The sequence below is a fragment of the Meleagris gallopavo genome, chromosome 4 (genome assembly GCF_905368555.1).
Source record: "Meleagris gallopavo chromosome 4, MGAL_WU_HG_1.1, whole genome shotgun sequence".
Lineage (NCBI taxonomy): Eukaryota > Metazoa > Chordata > Aves > Galliformes > Phasianidae > Meleagris > Meleagris gallopavo.
In genome coordinates this window covers 1,418,344-1,440,306 of record NC_139407.1, presented here as the reverse complement: position 1 = coordinate 1,440,306, position 21,963 = coordinate 1,418,344, and the positions used below count along the sequence as shown (strand labels likewise).

At 35.1% G+C, this 21,963-nt stretch overlaps 1 protein-coding gene and 1 long non-coding RNA gene across 4 annotated transcripts in view; one reads left to right on the top strand and one right to left on the bottom strand.

Annotated features, from left to right (window-relative positions):
• The window catches only part of LOC146544393 (uncharacterized), an 80,567-nt gene extending 61,409 nt beyond the window's left edge, over positions 1-19,158 (bottom strand). The window contains exon 1 of the long non-coding RNA XR_014882803.1: positions 16,624-19,158. This is a non-coding gene — a long non-coding RNA (uncharacterized LOC146544393). The remainder of the gene's footprint in view (positions 1-16,623) is intronic.
• The window catches only part of LOC146544392 (uncharacterized), a 79,639-nt gene that overhangs the window by 11,540 nt on the left and 46,136 nt on the right, over positions 1-21,963 (top strand). The gene's annotated exons all lie outside the window — the stretch shown is intronic.

Here is a 21,963-nt window from a genome sequence, read left to right as displayed (position 1 = left end):
CTCTAAAACACACAAAGAAATATATATAAAAAGAGAAAACCACTATGAGATCTACCTTTGTTGTTGATGAAGGAATAGATAACCAGAATATCATAGATGGAACTTAGTCTGTGCAAGCACTTCCTCAATAGATCTGTTTCACTTTTATCCTGAACTATAGCTCATTGTGGTGTACATTACTACTTTTACCAACTTTTGGCAAACCAGTAAGTGGTTTGATAATGTAAAGTGAAATCTTTTGAGGACCTGATTAAGATTACCAAACCAGTTTCTTAAATGGGAGATCATTTCACACTGCTGGGATCTAATTTCATCTAACCTCTAATTTCATCTAACGCCCATATTCAGCAGGCTGTGAGATTTAGTTAGCTATTAATCAAGAATCCAGACACAGTGCTGATTACTTTTCATTATTCTAAGCTTATTGAGGCTTTAGCTGTGCTTACAAGGACTATCCTATTTTTTATTTAATCACATCTTTGTGACAGCCCTTTATTAGCATCTACTGTATGTAGTTATTTCTGGGCAGAGTTTGTCTTGATTGAGGGAGTGGGTTGTTGATGGAACTGACATGCACTCATGGTTAGTGTGCGCACCAGCTTTATTTCTGCTGGAGCTCAAGGGAGTATCGAAGAGATGCTTAAAATATGCCAATAAATAAATTTAGACATAAGATGGATACATTACTTCAATGCTTGTGAATCTAGCATGAAATAGGAACACATGCCTCTAAAAGAAATATACTCGGGATGCTAAGGTAGCATGTGTCATGATCTTGGGTCCAGGGATAGCCATCTTGCTTCCAGTGACTTCTACCACTTTGCATTCCCTAAAAAACTTCAGTTCCTTTGCTTTTATTAAGGTGAACTAAGCTTTATCTCACACATTGACTTGAGCATCACCTTACCAAAACAATTTCAGCCCACAAGCTACAATACAAATGAGCATGTAATTCACTAGTTCTGCACATGGTCAAATTTTGGGTTTATATAAATAATGCTCCTTTAGTAGAAAACGCTTTGTAAATTATTGGATATTTGGATTCTCTAAGCTAGACAGGAATTCTTATGTTCCTTCAAAGATTGAACATGTGAAGAACTTTGATTTTCAAAAAACCCAATATCTGTTGCCTTGTATCCTGTGTCATTACAGTTGAATGCAATTATCTATTACATATTTTCTTTTTCAACCACAGTTGTATTTACAGGTATTTAGAGTATAATTCTAGTGAATTTGGATAAATAAATGAGTCAGACATTCACAACATTGCCTGAGATTTACAGCTTCTGAAATCTTATTTTCCCACAGGTAAGCATGTATGAAGCTCCTCAATATCAGTCCTTGGGTTATAGAAGCATGTTAAAAACCCCATCATTTCTGTTTGGTAATTTGGAAAAAGCAGACATCACTTAAAATCCTATCTGATTAATGAACCTCATTAAATATTAATAGGAAACTTCAGTAATCAATATTTGGGTAAAATTTGGGTAAGCTTCAGCTGCCCAAGAATTATATTCAGCATTTTTGGTCCTCTTCCTTCTGGGAATATGATCTTTTAAGTCTACTTAATCATAGGGATGAGTGTGAGGGATACAAGACATTTACATTACACTTCTTAATCAGAAGAGCATATGCTTTATTATTAAAATGCAGTCATGGATCACATCAAAATCTGTTCAGTTTTAAGTATGTAATGGTTAAAAAAGTTTTTAGGAGATCATACAGTTTAAAAAACTTTGACACAGAAAAAAAACCCACTAAAATGTTATCACAGTAAGGAATAACTTTGTTATTCATAATCTCTTCTGCTGTTTTACTTAGAAATACATCATTTAAGTATCCTCCATGTAACGTTTTCTTGTTCTTAACCTGTAACCATGGTGACACTATTACACTTCCATTGCTATGGGGACAAACAAATTTGATCTCAATGAAGCAAAGAGTTTCTACAAAAATATTAAACAGTCTACAGAATATCCAGTCCAAATTAAGCAGGCAAAAATATCCCATTTCTTTGATTAAAATGAAATAAAGTCAAAAATACACTCCAATTATGTGGGAGTGTGAAGCTCAGCAACTAGTCTTCTAAATTCTATCTAATTGCATGTTTAGGTAAATAGATTTTAGCAGACTTTTTACCATTAGTTGCCATAAAATTAACATTGTAATAGCCAAATGAGCTTATTGACTGTGGTCTCGTGTAGAAGTGTAAGTCTACATGAACAAGTGTGTATTTTTATGAGTTGGGTACCTGTGTCCTTCACAGAACAGGCAAGAACCAATAAATGATATATTTTTCACAGGGCCATACATCAAATGAATTCATCAGCAGCTGTTTAACAGGATATAGCAGCTCCTTTTGTGTATGAGATATTCTCAAGGCATTACGGAGGTGGAACTTGTGCATCTTTTGTCTACTGCTTTAGATTAATTTTTAACTGTTCGTTCTGATCTATAGTCTTTTAAATGGCAAAGGCCTGTATACTTGAGATGTGCCTTAGCAAACACATCCAGATTGTGGAAATATAACAAATAAGAGGGAAACCACATCTCTTGTCCACATGGATAATCTACTGTTTACTCTCAGTTTGCAAACAGTAATTTCCCTGTTTTTGACAATGAAGTGTGTAAAAATGGCCAGTGGTTCAACAGGAAGAAATTTGCTGGGTTTGATTGGCTGCTTTCTGGCTGGTGAGTGAAAGAAGAGCTGTTCAACTGATTCACAACAGTCACTATCAAAACTAAACCAAAACCAAAGTACACCAAAGGTAACTTATGAATCTTGCACTTCTAGTCAGTTATTTTTTATGTTACTCCAATCCTTCAAACCACAATACAGAAACGATTCCTTTACTTTAAATTTCTAGTCTTCCTCTTGACACACCTATAAGAACTGACCGATTCTTCAAAATTTCTTGATTCATTCATGTTCTTCCTCTGTAAATCTGAATATATTGTGTCCCAACCACAACCAGAAGCTGCTGCTTAGCAGCATTCACCTGCAGACATTGGTAGTTTTCCTGAGATCATTATAAAAATTAAATTCTATCACACCTGATTGTCTTCACTTCATCTCTTGTGCCTTATTTCATTTTCAATATCCAAACCTCCCTCAGAGTTCCTACTCCTTGACAGACCTTCTCTAGAAAGAGACAGCACTTCAGATCATAACACCTTCATGGCCAGTTTTACATACTTAATTATTTTCTATTGCTCCAAGATTAAATCAAGTATATCATACAGGAAGATAACACAAGCTGGAGCCTATTTTATATTGTTCCTACACCAGTATTTACTTTGGCAAATAGGGAAGGGCTAAGACAGTATTACATACACACATAAGAATATACTCACAAATTTGAATCATGCTATGAATGTATTTCTGTGTCTATACATACATCAATATTTGATGTAGAACATATATGGATGTAGATCAGATGGTCTTGAGCTTGCAAAGCACCACAAAATACAGAGGGCTTTTCTCTACCACTCAGCCTATGTGCTCTGATGGTCATCAGCAATGCCAAAATGAATCATAAAGATCTATGTCATGTTTTCCAAAGCAAAAGTTCACGGGAGGAAATGAGTATAACCAAGTTGTTCAGAGAAGAAGGGAGAGTAAAAGAGAGAAGGTACAAGACGACAACATATGGCAAGATAAAAAGAGTGACCAAATAAAAAGTGGGAGATGGAGTGAGAAAAGGTTTGAAGGAAAGGAAGAGATATTAAGGACATGAGAAGAAATATCACAAAAATTGACAGCAGCATAGGAAAGAATGTGAGTCCAGGAAGGGAATGAAAGTACTGCCAAAAAGTGGGTTCTTTTTTCTTTTTCTTTTTTAATTTTAATTTTTCTTTTCCTAAAAATAGCTTGAGATCATATCTGCACAGTTCATCCCTCAGATGTTCAGTCCCTGAACTTAAAAAGAATCATTAATTAGAACAAATGTTAGGGCACTGGTTACCTACACCCAGATTAATGAGAGCCTTTCTATGAATCTTGCCTGTAAGTGAGAAATGAGGATCTCTAAGAGCTACGGTTCTAGTTCAACAGAACACCAAGCATGCTATCAGCACACTGTGAGACACCAGAAAGGGCAAAAAATGACATTACTTTTCTAAGTCAACAACTATAAATAAGGAATACTATTTTTCTAATAAAATAGCAAAGACCATGAACGCAAAACTAATCATCTTCAAGAAAACTATATCAGCCAACTAAGTTGCTGTGGGTTGAAACTGTCTTTAAAACACACAATTTTAATTTTCAGTGGCAGTTGCTAGGATGCATTTCTGTTCCCTAGCAACACAATTTTAACCTACTTTCCTAGTCCATCTCTTACAATTAACAAGAAGTCTTTTCAGAAGCAAATCTTTAGCTCTTCTATCAATACAGGAACAGGCATGTAAATGAAATATCTTTCTGGAACAGCTGAAAATTCATTATTTGTTTCTGAAATGAAGTACAGTGAATAGAAAAATGATAATCAAGTATCCCTGAGGAACTGCAGATTTTCAGCATCTAGTATCCTCACAATTCTGAACTTACTCTTTCTTGAAAAAATAAATTTAGTTCTTAATGAAAAAAATGTATTGTTTTTTGAGGAATTTACTGCAGAATTTTAGAAAAGGACCCAAGATTATGAATTCTTTAAATAGAGAATATTCCCTTTTTGATTGCACCGGGACCTTTGGAGTGCAATAAACTGAATATCATCCTTTGAAGCTTTATGAAAGAACAAGAGTTGAATAAAAATTCCTCTTTAAAAATTCATGAGAAAATGCATGTGTTGAGGGAGCAAATTAGACTCCTTACTTCCAGTATCTTTCTCATAACCATTGCTTACATATCATCTTGGTAAATTCAAAATCCTTCCATATTTTTTTTCAGAAGCTGTGCTTCTGACCCATAGCTAATTAAGCAAGAATTAAAAAGCAGTACAGGTATGACATTATTTGCATGTTCATGTCTTTTCATATTCACTTCTCATCGAATCTCCTAAATGAACCAATCAATATCTTATCCAAATCATATCCCACAGCACAATGGAAGCATTGAAGAATTTTTTTGATACTATTTTTGCAAGGAGAAAACTGCTATCTTTCTTCTGAGAGTTTGTAAACAAATCTTGCATGCCCCATGTAATTTATAAAAATCAATCCTTGCAACATTCAGGTCATTCCTGTAAGCGTTCAGCTAAACATACTCTTTGAATTCAGAAAAACTCAGCAGGCTTAGGCAATATTGGTTTCAAAAGGAATTCTAGATCACCTTAGACATACATCAACATATAACTTGTCAAGCTAATACTCAGAAGCCAGAGAAGGCACAGAGACATTAACCAGATGTGCAACACAAGAAAGAAGTGTTGATATGTCCAAATTTTGAAGCACTTCAAGCATTTTAAATCCATGCACAGACTAAGAAATATCCGCAAGCTCAGTCCTGTCTTTATTTATCAGTTCTTAGTATAAAGGTGACTACTGATTTATTAGGAAAAATAATCTTTAAAGTTTCACGAATTCTGGAATACTTTTTAAAAAGATATTTTATTTGCTATTAAAATTATATTTGTCTTTATGTTCTAATATAAATAAAAAATAATAGCACAGTATATATGACATCATATATCATATATATCATATATACATATCATATATATCATATATATATATCACATCAAAGTGAATTGCTCATCAGCAACATAGAAACTGAATTTTTTCAGGCAGCATTTGTTGAATTCTTTTTAAAATTCTATCAGTGCTCTGAACAGTTTGCAAGGAAAAAAAGAAAAAGATACACTGATAATTTAATTGCACTTGATGAATGATCAGCTCTAATATTTGTTGAAAACTCTCCTCATTTATGTAAAATTTCTTTCAATTGAAAAAACGTTCTTGGTGTAATTACAAGGATAAGAAGTTGCTTTGCATTATACACTTCTATCCATGAGTTTACCATCATTATGGCGTGCTTGTGTTGAATAAGAAGTTAGTACGTGCTTCCAAAAATCTGGTAATTGATGTGTATTATGGGCACTTATTAATATTTAATCTTTTAAGATATCTTTCCTGTACTATAAAGGCTCATTTTTGAGCTGCCACTGAGATGAGCTGTACCAGCAGGGTGTACAACAATAAACGTAGAATTCCTATTGAAGCATCGCCCCAGAAATAAAACTTCATTTTCAATTTAATTACCTTCAGATGCATTGCAGATGCATGGTCCTTCAGCAGAGGTTTAAAGCACATTCCCTTGCCATAGTGGAAGGAAATGCAGTACGTGCAATTCCGTGATTGTTTTATAAAGGTCAATATAGTAAGCTGTTTGAGAAATCCTACAAACACCTGTCATTCAAGGAAGTATTAAACACCATACAAACCAAAGATAGAAAAATAGAGTATGGAGTTTGGGAAGTGTTTAGTGTAGCTCTCAGACTTTACTAGGCTAATCAGCTGTGTTTTGTAAACCATAAAAAAAAAAAACTTGCCTTTTCAATACTGATTTTTATGTTATGGAGCACAGAAAAATACACCAAACAGAACAAAGACATGCAGGAATTTAAAAATGTGGGAAACTTCAAAAGGATAGAGATGCCAAACTGCCTTCTGAAGCAAATACATCAGGATTAAATGAGATGGTTTTATATATCACATGCCAAGTTTTGTCACAGAATCCAAGATCTTTTATCCATAATGTTGTCCACAGGAAAAGACTGAAATATCTGAAGCCTGAATTAAGAATGAAACCACAACATTGCTTTCAGAACTGTGCTGTTGAGCACCTGAAGAAACATGAAAGAGGCTGATCTCTGAAAACTCATCACAGAAAGTCATGGGTTTTAAATTCAGATTAGCTCTATTGCCAGAAATGTCCTGCTCAGGTGAGATCTGAGGGAGCTCATCTTTCCTTAACCTGATGTCAGTAATAAATATATTTACAGTTCTTTGGTTGTTAAAAAATAAAAAAATAAATAAAAAAAAAGGAGATATGGCTTTCAAGTGAAGAAAAACAATGAGCAGTCTCAGAAATGTCACTCTTTAGAGACTTTTGCAGATATTAAACATCTTCTGAGGAACTTATGAATAACACTTGAAACACTTGAATAACACTTATAAGTAACACTTGAAATCAAACATTTGAAACCAGAAAGTCAACCAACTAGACAAAATTTTTCTCCCTACCATGATTATGACTTTTTTTTTTTTTTTTTTCCCACCAAGGCACAATATTCATTCTGCATCTAGTGATTTCCATACAAACTTGAAATCCAACTTGAGTTGGAGCTTAAGTTGGAGCACTATTAGTCATGTAGGAATCTTCTGATACAAAATTTGGTCCACAATTTCAAATGCCAGGTCCAAGACCAGGGAATTACTAGCTGACACAAGAGGCTTATTGATGAAAAGAAGACATGGCATGCTGTTTTACACAATGGAATATCAGCACACCACATTATCTCATGACTGCAAATGCTAAGGAAGTCACATACATGCAGAAATGTTATCCCTGCAGCATAGTGAAAGTCTTGTTATTTAGTATTAACTGCTGGGTACTTGAGAGGTTGTGTACAAGCTCCCTATTTGCCAGAATATGAGCCTATTCATTGCACATGGATTTGTACAAAATGTAAGAATCCCATATGTATGAAATATGCTGGCAATGGTCATGCAGGGATAAGATTTTGCCAATACACAGTTTTTTCTCATACTAATTTTACACATATACAGCTAATTTAGTCTTAGCATACCAACTCTTGGGTTGCTACAGTATAAATTCAAAAACTGCAACACCCTATGCTTTTCTTGGAACTTGGAATAATGATTTACTCTATTATTACGTGCAGTCTCACATTTCATCCTCATGTATGTGAAGTGTGTTTACTGAAGTATACATAAGCCATAAGCCAGTGATCGCACTATCATTAGAATAAAAATAACAATTTTTGTTCATATATGACTGTCCTATGAAACAGGAAAATTAATTGAGCTGTGATAGTGAAGCTGGAACCTCAACGTTATGGTGAGATTTAACACGATAATTTTTTGCTGCCCTGAGATCATCACTGCTATGGTAACACAATATTTCATTGCTGCAAAATCTTTCACTGAAAAATGAGATTGCACAAATAAAATTTAAGGAATATGCATAAAAGCACATCCACAAAACAAGAAAATAAATGCAGCCTGAAAAATGACCCTTCAGGTTGTAATTAAACAGGGTGTTTTGAGATATAACCTCATAAAAACACACAACTTTAAATATGCCAGGAAGAGTTTCACTATCATTTAGCACTGATTATGCTTAAACTAGGCATAAAGAAAAAGAACACATCATTATTTTTCCTGCTAGGATGCTCAGGATCTTCTATTTGTATTTTTCTTTAAAAAAAAAAAATATATATATATATATATATACATATGTGTGTGTGTGTGTGTGTGTTTCCCTTAATTCTCAGAGTTCCATATCACACACATATTTAGCTCTTGGTTTTACAAATACTCATGTTTTGTAGTCAAAGAGTCTCAGAAGATAAAGATTATTTCTGCACAAAACCACAAAAAACAAACAGGCTTTACAGCAGCCCAGATAAGGCTACTGCCACAAGCCCTTTGGGGATACTGTCTCAATCTTAGAATCCAGATCAAGCCCAAAACTGAATAAAATCTAAGACATACATTTAATTCATATAAATTAGATATCAAGCTGTCTCTTAACCACAGGTAAAGTGAGACTGAGACACAAATTTCTGTCTGTAACCTTTCTGTGGGGAAGGCACAATGAAAACTTCTCCCCTCCCAGCACCACACGTTACATCACACAGGCACACTTGTTTGCCAGGTGGCTTTTTTTTCAGAAGAGTCTCTGCCCTAAAACCATCCACCCTTAAAACTCACAGTAACGACCCAGGACTTGAAGCAAGCGTACTGCTCCACAGAGATACTGGAGCCAAAAAAATACTGAAATCTGGCTTCAATTCCAGCTTTACTCGCATCTTGGAAGAGTGATGGCTAGAGGAGAAAATGTCCTTTGCCCCCACTGAGTTCTTACAGCTAGCTACAGCATTACTGTAACTACTGCAAGTGTGTAAGGCTTACCTGCATTTTCATAATATAGAATTTAGAGATAAGTTGTTTTTTATATACAAAAAAAAAAAAATCTTATTAAAATTATCCCATAATAGTGTTATTTCCATGCTGTTAGGACACCTGTAATCATTCCATCTCAATTACTTATGCTTTTAACCACTCCTAAGAAAAAGCTCCTGTTAAGCAGAGTGTTTCCATCCTTCCCATCCTCCGCTGAGAACAGAAAGTTGCAGTTCTTAGTATTTATTTTTCATAGGTTTTCATTTTGTCTTCAAGCTGAAAATATGTCCAGCAGCTGAGATGAAAAGCAATTACAACATTTTAGGATTTTCTCATTTCCAGTTTTGAAATTACCGTTTCCCATCTTGCTGTTTAATCACAATCTTCTGTTGCTGATCCCTTCCACGGTGATTTCTTTTATGAGACTGATGATGTAGAATACTGTTGACTTGATCTCAGTTTGCTGCCAGTGGACTTGTTTCCAAAAATGTACATTCTGTCTTACACTTCCTTCAGCCACACTGTTCTCTAACATGGCTTTTAGAGCTGCTGGTAGCACTGAATTCAGCAGTGATGACAGCCATACTGACAGCAGCAGCATTTCTTTGTTCCTCTGGAACACATCTCAGGAGGAAAATGTGTTAATAAAGCATTTCTATATCCTTAAGCAACCTTAATAACCCTAATCTAACTCACAATAGGAAAACATTCTCTAATCTGTAAGTACTATCTGTACTACATAAAATAAGAAAAAAAGATGTATGCAGATAAGGAATATACTGAATGTAAAATCCCAGAGAAGTAGAAACTCTTCACTGTGATATTCTGACAACAAGCTAGGTCTCAATGGCAGCCAGTATTCTGGATTTGAAATAAAAATGATGAGGGAAGCTTCAGCTCTTACAGCTTCCTCTATGTTTTCTACCATATGACCTAGTTTTGTTTTGATTCCCAAGCATTAATCATGTGAGTTAAACTGATATCTGCTAGATTTTTTTGCTTTTAGATTTTTCCCCAAATCAGTGTCATTTTAAACAATATAAGCATTTTTCAAATGAAAGTGAAGAAAAAACTTTCTTCATATCAAAAAATGTACTGAAACATTATGATAGAGAGACCATAGTTATTCTACTTCAAAATTTGAAAGTGCAGCAGCAGGAACTTCATTTAACCAGAGGATCTCCTTTTCATCTAGGTTGTAGCTTTTCTGTTCTATAAGAACCCACTCACCTTTTACCAAATCCCAAACCCTCTCAAAATTAATAGTTCAGAATGTACAGATTTGCATACGTCTTATTATCTGAAACACCACAGATATCATCCAATTGTGTTGTCTCAAATTAGAGCACAAAGTTCTCTGCAGTGGCAGATCAGAGATGGCAGTTGGAGTCAAATCCAGGATTTTAATGAGGTCTCATTCTTATTCTCTCACTGATATTCAGGAAGAAAACTTGAATGAAAAGATCCAAATGAAGGGTTGGCTAGAGTTGGATATGAGGGTATGTGAGTGGTGTTACACGAGAACGTACGTGTTAAAAAATAAAAATAAAAAGAAAGAAAGAAAAGCATAAAGAAGAAAAGCAGAAAAGCTTAAAAATAGTGCAAACCCTTTCTTTAATCTCTTCTCTTGAAGAAGATGACAAGAAGCATCTGGGAATGGAGTAGCATTGTTAGCTGGAACAATATTACTACTGAGCATCCCTTTCTCCTGTTTCCTTTTATAGTGTGATATTGTATATAGCTAACTATAGATTCTAAGAGAGAAGTGGGAAAATGAAATATACTTTCCAGCTCTCTACAGCCTGCTTTCTTCCAGTCCATCAAAGAATTATCCCTAAAGTCTTCCACAAGACGTGCGAAAGATTATCTCCTATTCTCCACCTCCAGATCTTCTCTCCTTTGATCTCATGCATTTCCTCATTCTTCCCTCTTTATTTCTTTGACTCTTTCTTGTCACACTAAGAATGCAAATAAACCTCATATCCACTTGCCTTTCAGTTATCAACTCATCTTCTTTATAATTTTGAAATCCTTCTATGTTCAGTTTACTGATACTGTCAGAACCTTTCTCCTTCCACGTACTATTTCTCCAGTTCTACTTCTGTCTCCTAGATTTCACAGAAAAAACCTGTTCATATCCAAGTTGCTAATTATCTCTTCATAGCTAACACTACCCCTAATGTGGATACTGTTCTTCAAGTGATTTTGGTTCATTAAATCATCTTGAAGTTTTGCTTTCCATTCTTTCCATTACTTTCCAAGAGGATGTCCTCTTTAGATTCCTCTTCTGTGAAATGCAGTCCTCCAAAATATTGTGAATGCTGCATAAGACTCTATGCAGATCCCTCTTTCCATTCCATCAATTTATCTAGATAATCTCTTATTCTTTATATCTATTAATAAGCAAAGCAGTGGTAAGATAGAAGAAAGGAAATTGTAAGCTTCTGCAGAATTTCACAATAGATATGTCTGATTGCAAATGCAGGCAAAAATGCATATGCTTAGAGTATGCCTGTCATACCTAATGTATTCACTGCCTTTAAACCAGAAAGTGTGGTTTCACAGATCATTAGCTCTCTATAACATCTAACTGCCCATATTAAGTTTTATGCATTGATTCAGCTTTTCTTTTCCTGAGCCCCTATTGGGCACAGGAAAACTAAAGACTTATATTGTGAACCAAAACAGTCATTGTGTAAGGCAGAGATCTCCCTTGCTCTAGTCAGCCAGACCACTGGCGTGTCAGAAATCTCAGACCTATTTAGTCCTACAACCATGTTCTTCTCTTCACTTGGAGAAAATACACATATATATACACACACATACATACAGATCAAAAGTGAAGGCATCATCTTTCAGATGAATGAAGAATACAAACATTATTTAGATATCATTAGATTTTAGGTGCTCTGGTCATTGAAAGAGAAAGACAGCAATGGTGGCAATCAGCTCTGAAGGAAAAGCCCTGTACCCAGTCTGTGCTACAAGAGAGTTTATACAGATGAATTGGTTTCTTCAAATGAATATTTTGTGTGTGTATATACACACATATAAATATGGAACTAGTGCATCTGGGTTCTGACTGAGTAGGTCTAGTTAGTAGACAAAGGCTACGTGCCTGTGGAAAATCTCAAGTTGCTGAGAAGCAGTAAGGAAGATGTCTAGAGGCTTTTAATGCTAAAAATGGTACAGGTCAAGTACCTTCAGTCCCTTCAAAGAAGCAGCAGCAGATAGAAAGCTTATTGATTTGTTTTGTTTTTCACTCACATTCAACTTATTCACCTTTATTTTGCTTTAGCTCTGAGATGCTCTTAAGTTATTAAATAAATCTAATAATGATGACATTTGCTTTCTGTCTGATGAAACAGAGAATAATGAAGAATAAATGAACATGCCAGTAAGACCTGTAGTCTTCTGTCAATGCATTTGACTCCACACACTTTAAATTTAAGCTGACATAAAAATTGATCTAAAAAAAAGTTAAATATATCCTGACTTCAGCTTATGAGTGACAGTTAAGTTTTAAAACAACGGGAAATTAATTGACTTAGTCAAATACTACTTTAAATTCATGTCTCCAAAAGAACATTCTTCATTCTTACTGTGCAACTAGGGCTTGTTTTGGCCCACATAGTGTGGTCTGCAGAGCTATGACTTACGCTAAGTGGATGGTTTGTTACAGCTGCAAAAATTCAAAGTACAGTCATCTCTGAACTTATTATCCTGACTAATTTATCCAGATAGCACCTTATGGCTTCCAACTTGTCTCTGCATAGTGCCACCTTAGTTCCAGTTTGGTTTATTAGCTTGTAAGGTTGGCAGTGTTATTTCCAGAAGATACATTAGCAAGGGTATAGTGAAATGCAAATATACATAGCCAGCCTCTTTCTTCCTTTTTACAGGAAAATCATTTACATCACCATTAGAGAAGGAAAAAAGAGAAACAAAAGGTTATGAGGCACTTTAGAATACAACAAGATGCCAAATACAGATAAGAATAAAGTTTGGTTATAGAAAAATTGGAGACACAGCTACAAAACACATGCATACTTGAGATATCTTCCATCCAGACAGCAGAGAAAGCAGTGATGAAGATATAGCAGCAGCAACACTCCCCAGGGACTCTACCTTTTCAAGCTTGCACAAATATTCCTAAGGCTATCTTCACTGCTATTTCTATCCAAAGATGTAATATTAAAGTCATGCAAGGTCATGCTTATATGTGGTGACATACTAATCCTCGGAGCCTGTACTGCTCATTTTTCCAATCTCAACATGAAAAGGTAAAAAACGATAAGGCTGTTCAGAGAAAAGATGTTTGTTACTACACATCTGGTTCATCAGTGATCCAATTTGACCACTTCATGTTTCTGAATTTCTGTCCAAGGAAACTAAAGCATGGGAATTGTTAGTAATCATTCATGCTCATCCAAACACAGAGGCAGGATCTAAGTGAGCACATTCTTTGTGGAGCCTCAGACTTACCCATTTTCCATATAATGAAAGAAAAGATGAAAGAAGAAAGTGACTTAGACAATATGAAGATTAAAGTTGACCTGACCTAGAACTAAATGGAAATTTCCTGCAAAAAGTATCATTTTTTCCTGGGGAATTCTAATTTCAGCAAAACACTACTGTCTGGCAAGAAAATGTTTCATATGCAAAGTATATCATCAGCTTTTTGAAGGAAAGCAATTTAGACACACATGCACGTATTTCAGAAATAGACTCATTCAACACACCACATCCTCATCTTTCTTCATCCATGCTACATACACTATTGCTTTTTGGCACTGCAGTGAGGGAAACTCACTGAGAGATTTATGACAATTTTCTCTTAAAGTAGAATTGTTGGAAAGAGTGAAATGAAATAGGTTGAGATTAGCATTTACTTTACATGAGAAATACAAGGGCTTTACTGAATAAAAATAAAGAAATAAAAACATTGTGCATTCTTCTTAACTGGCCACTATTAGACTTTGTTTTGTTTTTCCTTATTGCTCAATATGTTCTAGGAAAAAAATACATCCTTCTCTATTATCTGCTTTAAGAAACATTTACTATTCTTTCACTGCTTTCTTTTTGCTTTGATTTTTTTGGCTTCACCATGTTTTTGTAGCAGCATCTTTGAAATAAGTTGGGTTAATTTAGCCTTATACACTGGTCTGTGCCTTTCAGTCAGAGTTATCTAAGGTGCAGACTACATTAGGGGAGATTTCATTAACAGTGGATGTTTTAATGATTTGGTTCTCTTCCCAAAGTTTTTAGTAGTGGTAGCGTTAGTGAGGGTACCTCCTGAGATTTCTTCACAAATATATTTACATAAAAATATACAATAACTTTTGATATACAGATAGTGATCTCTCTGCAGTACTGGTTCATCTCCCATGTTGGAAGTGATTCTCTGATCCGAGAGGAATAACTGTGGCATCCTCTCCCACCTTGTTATTCAAAGATGACAGTCTCATAGATGTAAAGAAGCAAAAGGAGCATTTAGCTAGATATATAAATAAAATAAACTGAGACACAGTGTAGCTATCACACAACAGGAGCTGCACTGGTGAATTAAGGGGCTACAACGATGCACTCCAGAGAGAAAAACAGACAGAAAATCAGCCACAGATGGGATAGTTATCATACTACAACTGAATGGAAAACAGATTTTTTTTAAAGATATAACTGTTACAGTGCTAAAAGTAAGACAATTGTGCTTCAGAAAACCTTGAAATTCACTCTAGATTTTGCCAATGACTCTGTATAGCTGATTTAATTTTCCATTATGACTAAATTGTGCCATTTATCCTCTGACAGAACCATAAAAAGATATAAAACTAAGTCATCTAAAATCACCTGTAAATTAAACTATACAGATTGGTGTTATGGACAGTAACTACTGCTCAAGGATATCTAAGTGTCTAACTGATTAACTTCAAACTCTAAATTAAATAAACAAGGTGGAATGCCTGTCTCCACATAAAATTCATAAAATCAATGGAGAAAACTTAAGATGCTTAGCAACTGGGATCCTATTTTATGCGCTTTTCTATTGTCACTGAAACTGGACAAATAAATAAATATATTTTTTTTCTTTTAAATTTTTATTTTTTAATGATTCCTGACGCAGAAGGAAGGGCTCTCTATGAAACCTTTTAGTTGGTTATATAAAATCAAGAGGTGTGAATGAATCCACAGAAATTGTATTCTTTATGATTTAGCAGTTACTTTAATTTTCATAGATTTATTGCAAAGCTCAGTATTGCATGTTTTCCACTTAGGCAAGAAAGCTACAAATGAGCATCTGAACAATAATGGAATACAAATATTCACAGGAACATATTGTTCCTTACATCATATTCTAGCACGATATAAAAATCACTGATAGACTTTAGAGCTACCTAGAAAGGAAAGAAGCAAAGTAATCAATATACGTGGAGAGCTGTACTGCTGAGATCTCCATTTTTGTTGAACTTTGTCATGACCTTGAATGCAAATCAATCTGGGATGTGTGTATCCTGAAGATTTATTGCTATAGTTTGTTCCAATCTTTTCTTAGTAAATTGAGTTAAAAATAACTCAGACAGCACAATATGTTTTCCACTTAATTTGGACGATGTCGAATGTCTTCATTATTCTTAAGCTAACTTTCCTGTGCTATGTAATACCTACAAAACCACAAAAATCTGAACAGTCCTTAGGCATACATCCTATGCTTAAAGAATAATAGTAATTCTGTGAAGTAATTTTATTCTGCATCCTGCCTCAAACTATCTTTTGACTACTTACATATTTCTGTGCAACGATGATTGCTTATTCCTGAGATTTACCATTCCTCTACTCTGAGTGCTATCCAGAGCTATTAATAAAATTCAAATAATCACCTTCAGCCATATTTGGGTTGTCTGCAGTGTAACTGAAAGGAAAGATTTTAGAGAGTTACCTCACTGGAAACTCCTTAGCTAAGAAAATTCTTATGGCATTAGCATCAAATGTTCTATGCAAAGAAATTGTTTTTCTTTTAGGAATTTTCCAGTAAATGGCTATAGAAAAAGCATTTCTCTTGATGTTTCCATTCTATTGTAGCAGTTTTGCCAAATTTTTTTAAAAAGACATTGTGTAACATAAAGACTATTTGTCTTCTTTTTTAATTCTCTGTTCAATGCCTTGTACCTAAACAGAGCCAGTGATGGCTCTTTCATTTACATATTATCCATACATATGCTTTTCTAGGGGTATTATTTGATTCACTAGCAGAACTGGAATTATTCTCTTTATCATCATGCTGTCTGTTTAGTTAGGAAACTATACCTCTGCACTGCTCAGTACTCACTGTTACTTAACTTTTGTGGAAACTAACACAATCCTGAAACAAAGCATAGGTATAACACAACATATTTTACTTACCATACTAGGCCAGTTGTGAGACTGGAAATCTAAAGATTTTAGAAGAAGCTCTTGATTCAACAAATCCAAGCACAAAGTCTGGCACCAGGGTTGTGACAATCCCCCCTCCACTACGCATTGGTGAGGCCTTACCTAGAGTACTGCATCCAGATGTGGAGTCCTCAGTACATGAGAGACATGGACCTGTTGGAGTGTGTCCAGAGGAGGGCCACAAATATGATCCAAGGGATGGAACACCTCTCCTGCGAAGACAGGATGAGAGAGCTGGGGCTGTTCATCCGAGAGAAGGCTCCACGCAGACCTGATAGTGGCCTTTCAGTATCTAAAGGGGACAGTAAGAAAGGACAGGCTCTTTAGCAGAGTCTGTTCTCACAGGACGAGGGAAAATGGTTTCAAACGAAAAAGGTGGAGGCTTAGACTGGAAATAAGGTGCTTGTTTTTACAATTAGGGTGGTGACACGTTGGCACAGCATGCCCAGTGTGGTAGTAGATGCCCCATCCCTGGATACAGTCAAGGTCAAGCTGGATGGGGTTCTGAGCAACCTGATCTAGCTGTAAGTGACCTCTAAGAGACCCTTCCAGCTCAAAAGGTTCTATGATTCTATGACACAGCCTACTTAAAAATAAACAAAGAAATTACAATCCTTTTCTTCCCTTTCTTTATCTCTCTCAGATCAATTACCTCACTTTCTAAACTATGTACAATACAATTTTCCAACTTCTTTGCAGTTCCATTTGCCAGGCATATTTCTGAAAATCAGCTTAGACAATCAGGTATTAGCCCTCCATACTCTTGTACCAATCTCACTCGCTTGCTTGAACCTGTGTACAGAGGTGTGTGTAGTTCTGATAGCTGCAAGGAAGCTGCTGTCATGGTAGGGCTGGGGAAATACTTCATAGCAATCCTGTTTTGCCTATGACTTAAACTCCTTTTGAGGCTCTTGGAAATAGTCTGTATGGACACTAGTTATGAGCATAATGTTGTACAGCAGTGTAAGGAAGTTCGTAGAGCAAGCTGAAATTTCCAGAACTTCATTTTGAAGAAGAAAACACCTGTAAGTAGTCCTACATGATGCTGTAATGAACAAGCTTAAAAGATATTTGGATCTATTAAAGAAAACTCTTAGAATTCTAAATTAAATATCCAAGAACATATGAAATATCTAAATCTGAAAGACACTGAACATCTATTGGCAGAACACACACGAGGTGAGATCTGGTACACAGGCTGCCTAATTTTATGCCTACAGTGCTGAAAGCTTTGGATCTAATTTTAAGTATAAGTAAATTACTGTATGCCTTACTCAGTAGAGGAAAAATGTTGACAAATTTTGACCTACTACAAAATAGGAGAAACACCCAAAATTCAGTAGATCTTCACATTTTTGAACTACTTCTCAATTTTATTCTATTACATATTTCTGATTTCTACAACATTCAATCACAGATAAATGCATACTGATTAGCATTTCAGCTCAGTTTCTTCCAACGACCCAAAGACTCCTTGGATAAATTGAGAATATAGTTAACATTCATTATATTTTACTTGAAGTGAGGAAGACTGAAGTAAGTAAATAAATACATAAATGTCAAAAGTCAATATTTCAATTCCAGCTAAGCCAATGATTTACTCCATCAAACCTCTGTGCCTCATTACGCCGTTTATAAAATAATGATAATAAACTGGGTGTGTTTTGAAAAGTGCAGGCTCAGTTAACTTTAATAAATGTAAACTTTATTTCATATAATAATACTTAGCAATTCAATGAGTTAAAACATATTACTCGACAGTAAAAATGCCACCAAGGTGAAATCTTGGGGAAAAAACAGATTCTCAAGATGGACATATACCCCATTTTGACTTGCTTGACAGTGATCCCCGTTCTCCTCCTAACATAATGCTTAATTCTCTAAATGCTTGTCATAAGAATAACAGATGCTTAATTTTGCTATGACACCCAGTTCTTCTAAGGGCTACACTTTCCTCCTCACATATCACATGACTAACTCCACCAATTTGCTATCAGAATAAATAACTCTGTATAATGACATGCAAGCCGTCAGTTATGAAATCACTGAAAAGTATTTTTTGTATAAATCTGGTGGCAAATTCAAACAAATTTGTTAATTAGTTTTTAAATCTAAAGGAGACAACAAGAACAGGGAAAAACCATCCTATCACGATCCAATTTCTAAACTTTTTACTACTATAATATTTAGGATCCACCAGACAAATAATAATAATAATAATAATAATGATGATGCTCAACCATATTAACCAGCTGAGTCCTCACAACTGATAAGAATGATCAGATTGTGAAGTTGCAAGTTAAAAGCAGATAAGTAATAATCACCTTCAAAGTGGATGAAGCAAATCCATTTTACTTCGTTAGTTATGCATACATATAAATGGCTTAACTAATGAGCTGCAGACTTTTCATTATAGCAAGGCAGTAGCGTGGCAACTTCTGGACATGTTAAAGTTCACTGTTCACAGAATTAAAATAGCTGCATGAAAACTAAAGAAATTTGCTTTATATGAGGTCAAAACAAAATTATATTTTCTGTCCTAAATAAGTCCTGATTTTGATGGCAGTTATTAAACAGTCATCTCATTATTAACTAATTTCCCTAACTGCATGTTCCTAGGAAGGAGTGTTGTGTCAACTGTGCTTTATTTTATTCTTTCACTATTCTTTTACTGTTCATATCTACTAAAAGTTTTACTGGAGATTTTATTTTGATTTGTCTCAAATCCACACAGAATAAAGGAAGTCTCTCACAATGAAACTAAAACTGTACTGATTACTGTTTCATAAGAGACACCTGAAATCTTGTCTCCATTATTCAACTCATTAAAACACATCTGTCGTATCATTATACTCTATTAATTCTTCAACTGATCCCAGAAATGAAGATTTGAGTCTCTTGGGCCCTGATTTACTCTTCAGAATAAAATAATTTTTACTGATGTTAAATGAATTATACACTTCACTTCAGGACAGGCAGGCAGATAAGCCCAGGCAGTATGGCCCATCAGAGCTTCCATCAAGGAAATAACAAATCACATTCAAGTATGTTAACAAATGAGTACATGAGTTAGCATAAAGCACAAAAATCAGAACAGTATAAGGTAGGAGATATTCTAATTAGGAATTATGGAAAGAATCCCTTTAAGTTCTAGTTATATTAACAGGAGGTGGTGATATTCCTTATGAAGAAAATGAGCTTTTTTTCAAGGTAGCAAAATCCATTTCACTTGCATGCACTTCTATCCCAAATATCAGTGTCTACAGGTTTCTGACAAAAGGCATCTCTATGTGGTTTTGCATGCTTTATATCAGCGCCAAACGAGCCAAATTCTTTTACTTTTTAACTGTCTCCGAGATTGGATATGTGAGGCATATAAAATGAAATGGCATCCACAGAACAAAATTTCACTTCCCTAATCTTATTCCCTCTGAATGTTTTTCTTTGTCCTATTAGTTCAATTGAAATAGTGCAAAAAACATAGCACAACTTTTTTTTTATTGTGAAAGTTTTTTTTAAATAGCCATGAACACAGTTCTGAGTTTTCGAGTATTTCATTAGTACAGGAAGTATAGAAAATTTATATTATTGTTTTAAATATTACAGGTTTACCTATTTCCTGTTTACAAGAAAGAAGCTGTAAAGGAAGAGAGAATAAGTACTTCAGTCTTAGGTTCCATTATAATTTATATTTCTTGCTTCAAGTTGACTAATTTGGTCTCTGGTGGCAAATCCTTAGGCCTTACACACTGGAATTTACTTTGCTGTATAAAGCATTACTCTATTACATTTTTAGATGGATTTTTACAGTTTTTCTCCTGTCACTGAATTAAGACAGAAAAACAAAGGAGAAAAAAATATGCAATCAGAATGGCAGGGAAAGGGTAAAAATCAAACCTGGCTTTAAAAGTTGTAGCAGAAATGCTAAGTCATGGCCTGAAACAGTGATTGAGCACCTGGCGGGAAGGCAGAGCAAATCCAGGGGAGCTCAGCTGCATGCAGTGCACCTGAGTGACTGGAAGGGGTGGAAACAGGATCCACCCCTTCCCAGACCTTATTTGAGGGTTAGCAGTGGAAGTGAGGGCATCTCTTGCTGGAGATCCCTGCCTACCTGAGGCCTTCTGAAAGTAAGCAGCTCTTTTTCTTTGGTTCTGCTTCTGTAGCTGCAGCATTTGGGCTCTTCCTCATTTGCTGTAGTCAGAGACTTTGCCACCTTGCTATTATCCCATTATGGCATTACAGTAGTACAAAAGGGATTAAAAGCAAAAGGGATGATACAGGTGGTTACAACTTATCAAATGGAGAAAAATCCCCAAATTAGGATTTATTTTTTTTTAAAATCTGTTTAAACCTTAAATCCAGTGTTGTTGTAGCAAATACTAAAGATTAGCTGAACATTCTCCTCAGAGGATTATCTGTGGCCATGCTTTTGCCAATATATTTATTCCAAAATTGTTAAATCAGTTTGGGAAAAAAATCATTTTGGTTTTTGTAAATTTTCTGAAGATCATTTCTTCACTATCTTTTTTTTTGTATTCACATTCACTTCTAATTCCTATGTTCCAAGAACAGATGTTTTGATCTGTTAGATTTTACCTAAACTGAAAAGCCCAGAGGTGTAACATTTCACAGGGAGTTGGGCTTAGTTGAAAATTTCATACACCTTGTTCAAATAAACAAATGAGAAAACAAATTATTTGCTTCTACTGAATCTGAGCATCTTTGGTTGAACTTGTCTCTACTCCAAATATTGCACGTGTATAATTGATTGAATTGGCCATAACTAAGACTAATATCTTTTGCCACTGACTAGGAAGAAATTTCTAACTATGAAGCCACTTTCCTGCAGACACTTTATATTATAAAGCCCCAAGCTTACATTATTCTAATTTTAGATAAACACTGCTGTGCACAAAGGAACCTGAATAATTTCTTCATACAAAAAATGGCTTAGTTAAAAACACCCATGCCTTTCAAACACATTATTGCCTCCTGAAAAGAGCTAAGCCAGTGTGGAGGTAAAAGTTGCAGTTTCTGTACAGAGCTTATACATTTATATATGCATTATCATATTCACGGTCAACTCTGGGCCAAGTAGTGCACAAGTGAGGAAGGCAAAAAGAACGTCAGCCATCAGATCTGCTCTTACACCACTTTGATTTTGAGAAAAGTTCTTTGGGAAGCTTTTTCTGTTTTACTTTTTTGGAGGGGTTATGAATGATGGATAGAGTAGGATGTTATAGCTACTATAGTCACAACCCACAGAGCCATTTTTGTTCCATGTGGAGTTAAACCACTGAAGGAACCTCCTGGGGACACATTAGGGTATGTCAGAAAAGGAGCTGAGACAGCAAAGCTAGGACCTCATCACCAACATTCAACAAGATTTCGTGACTGTTCTGAAAATTGACAAAGACCACTTCTTTCTATACGCAAACTCCA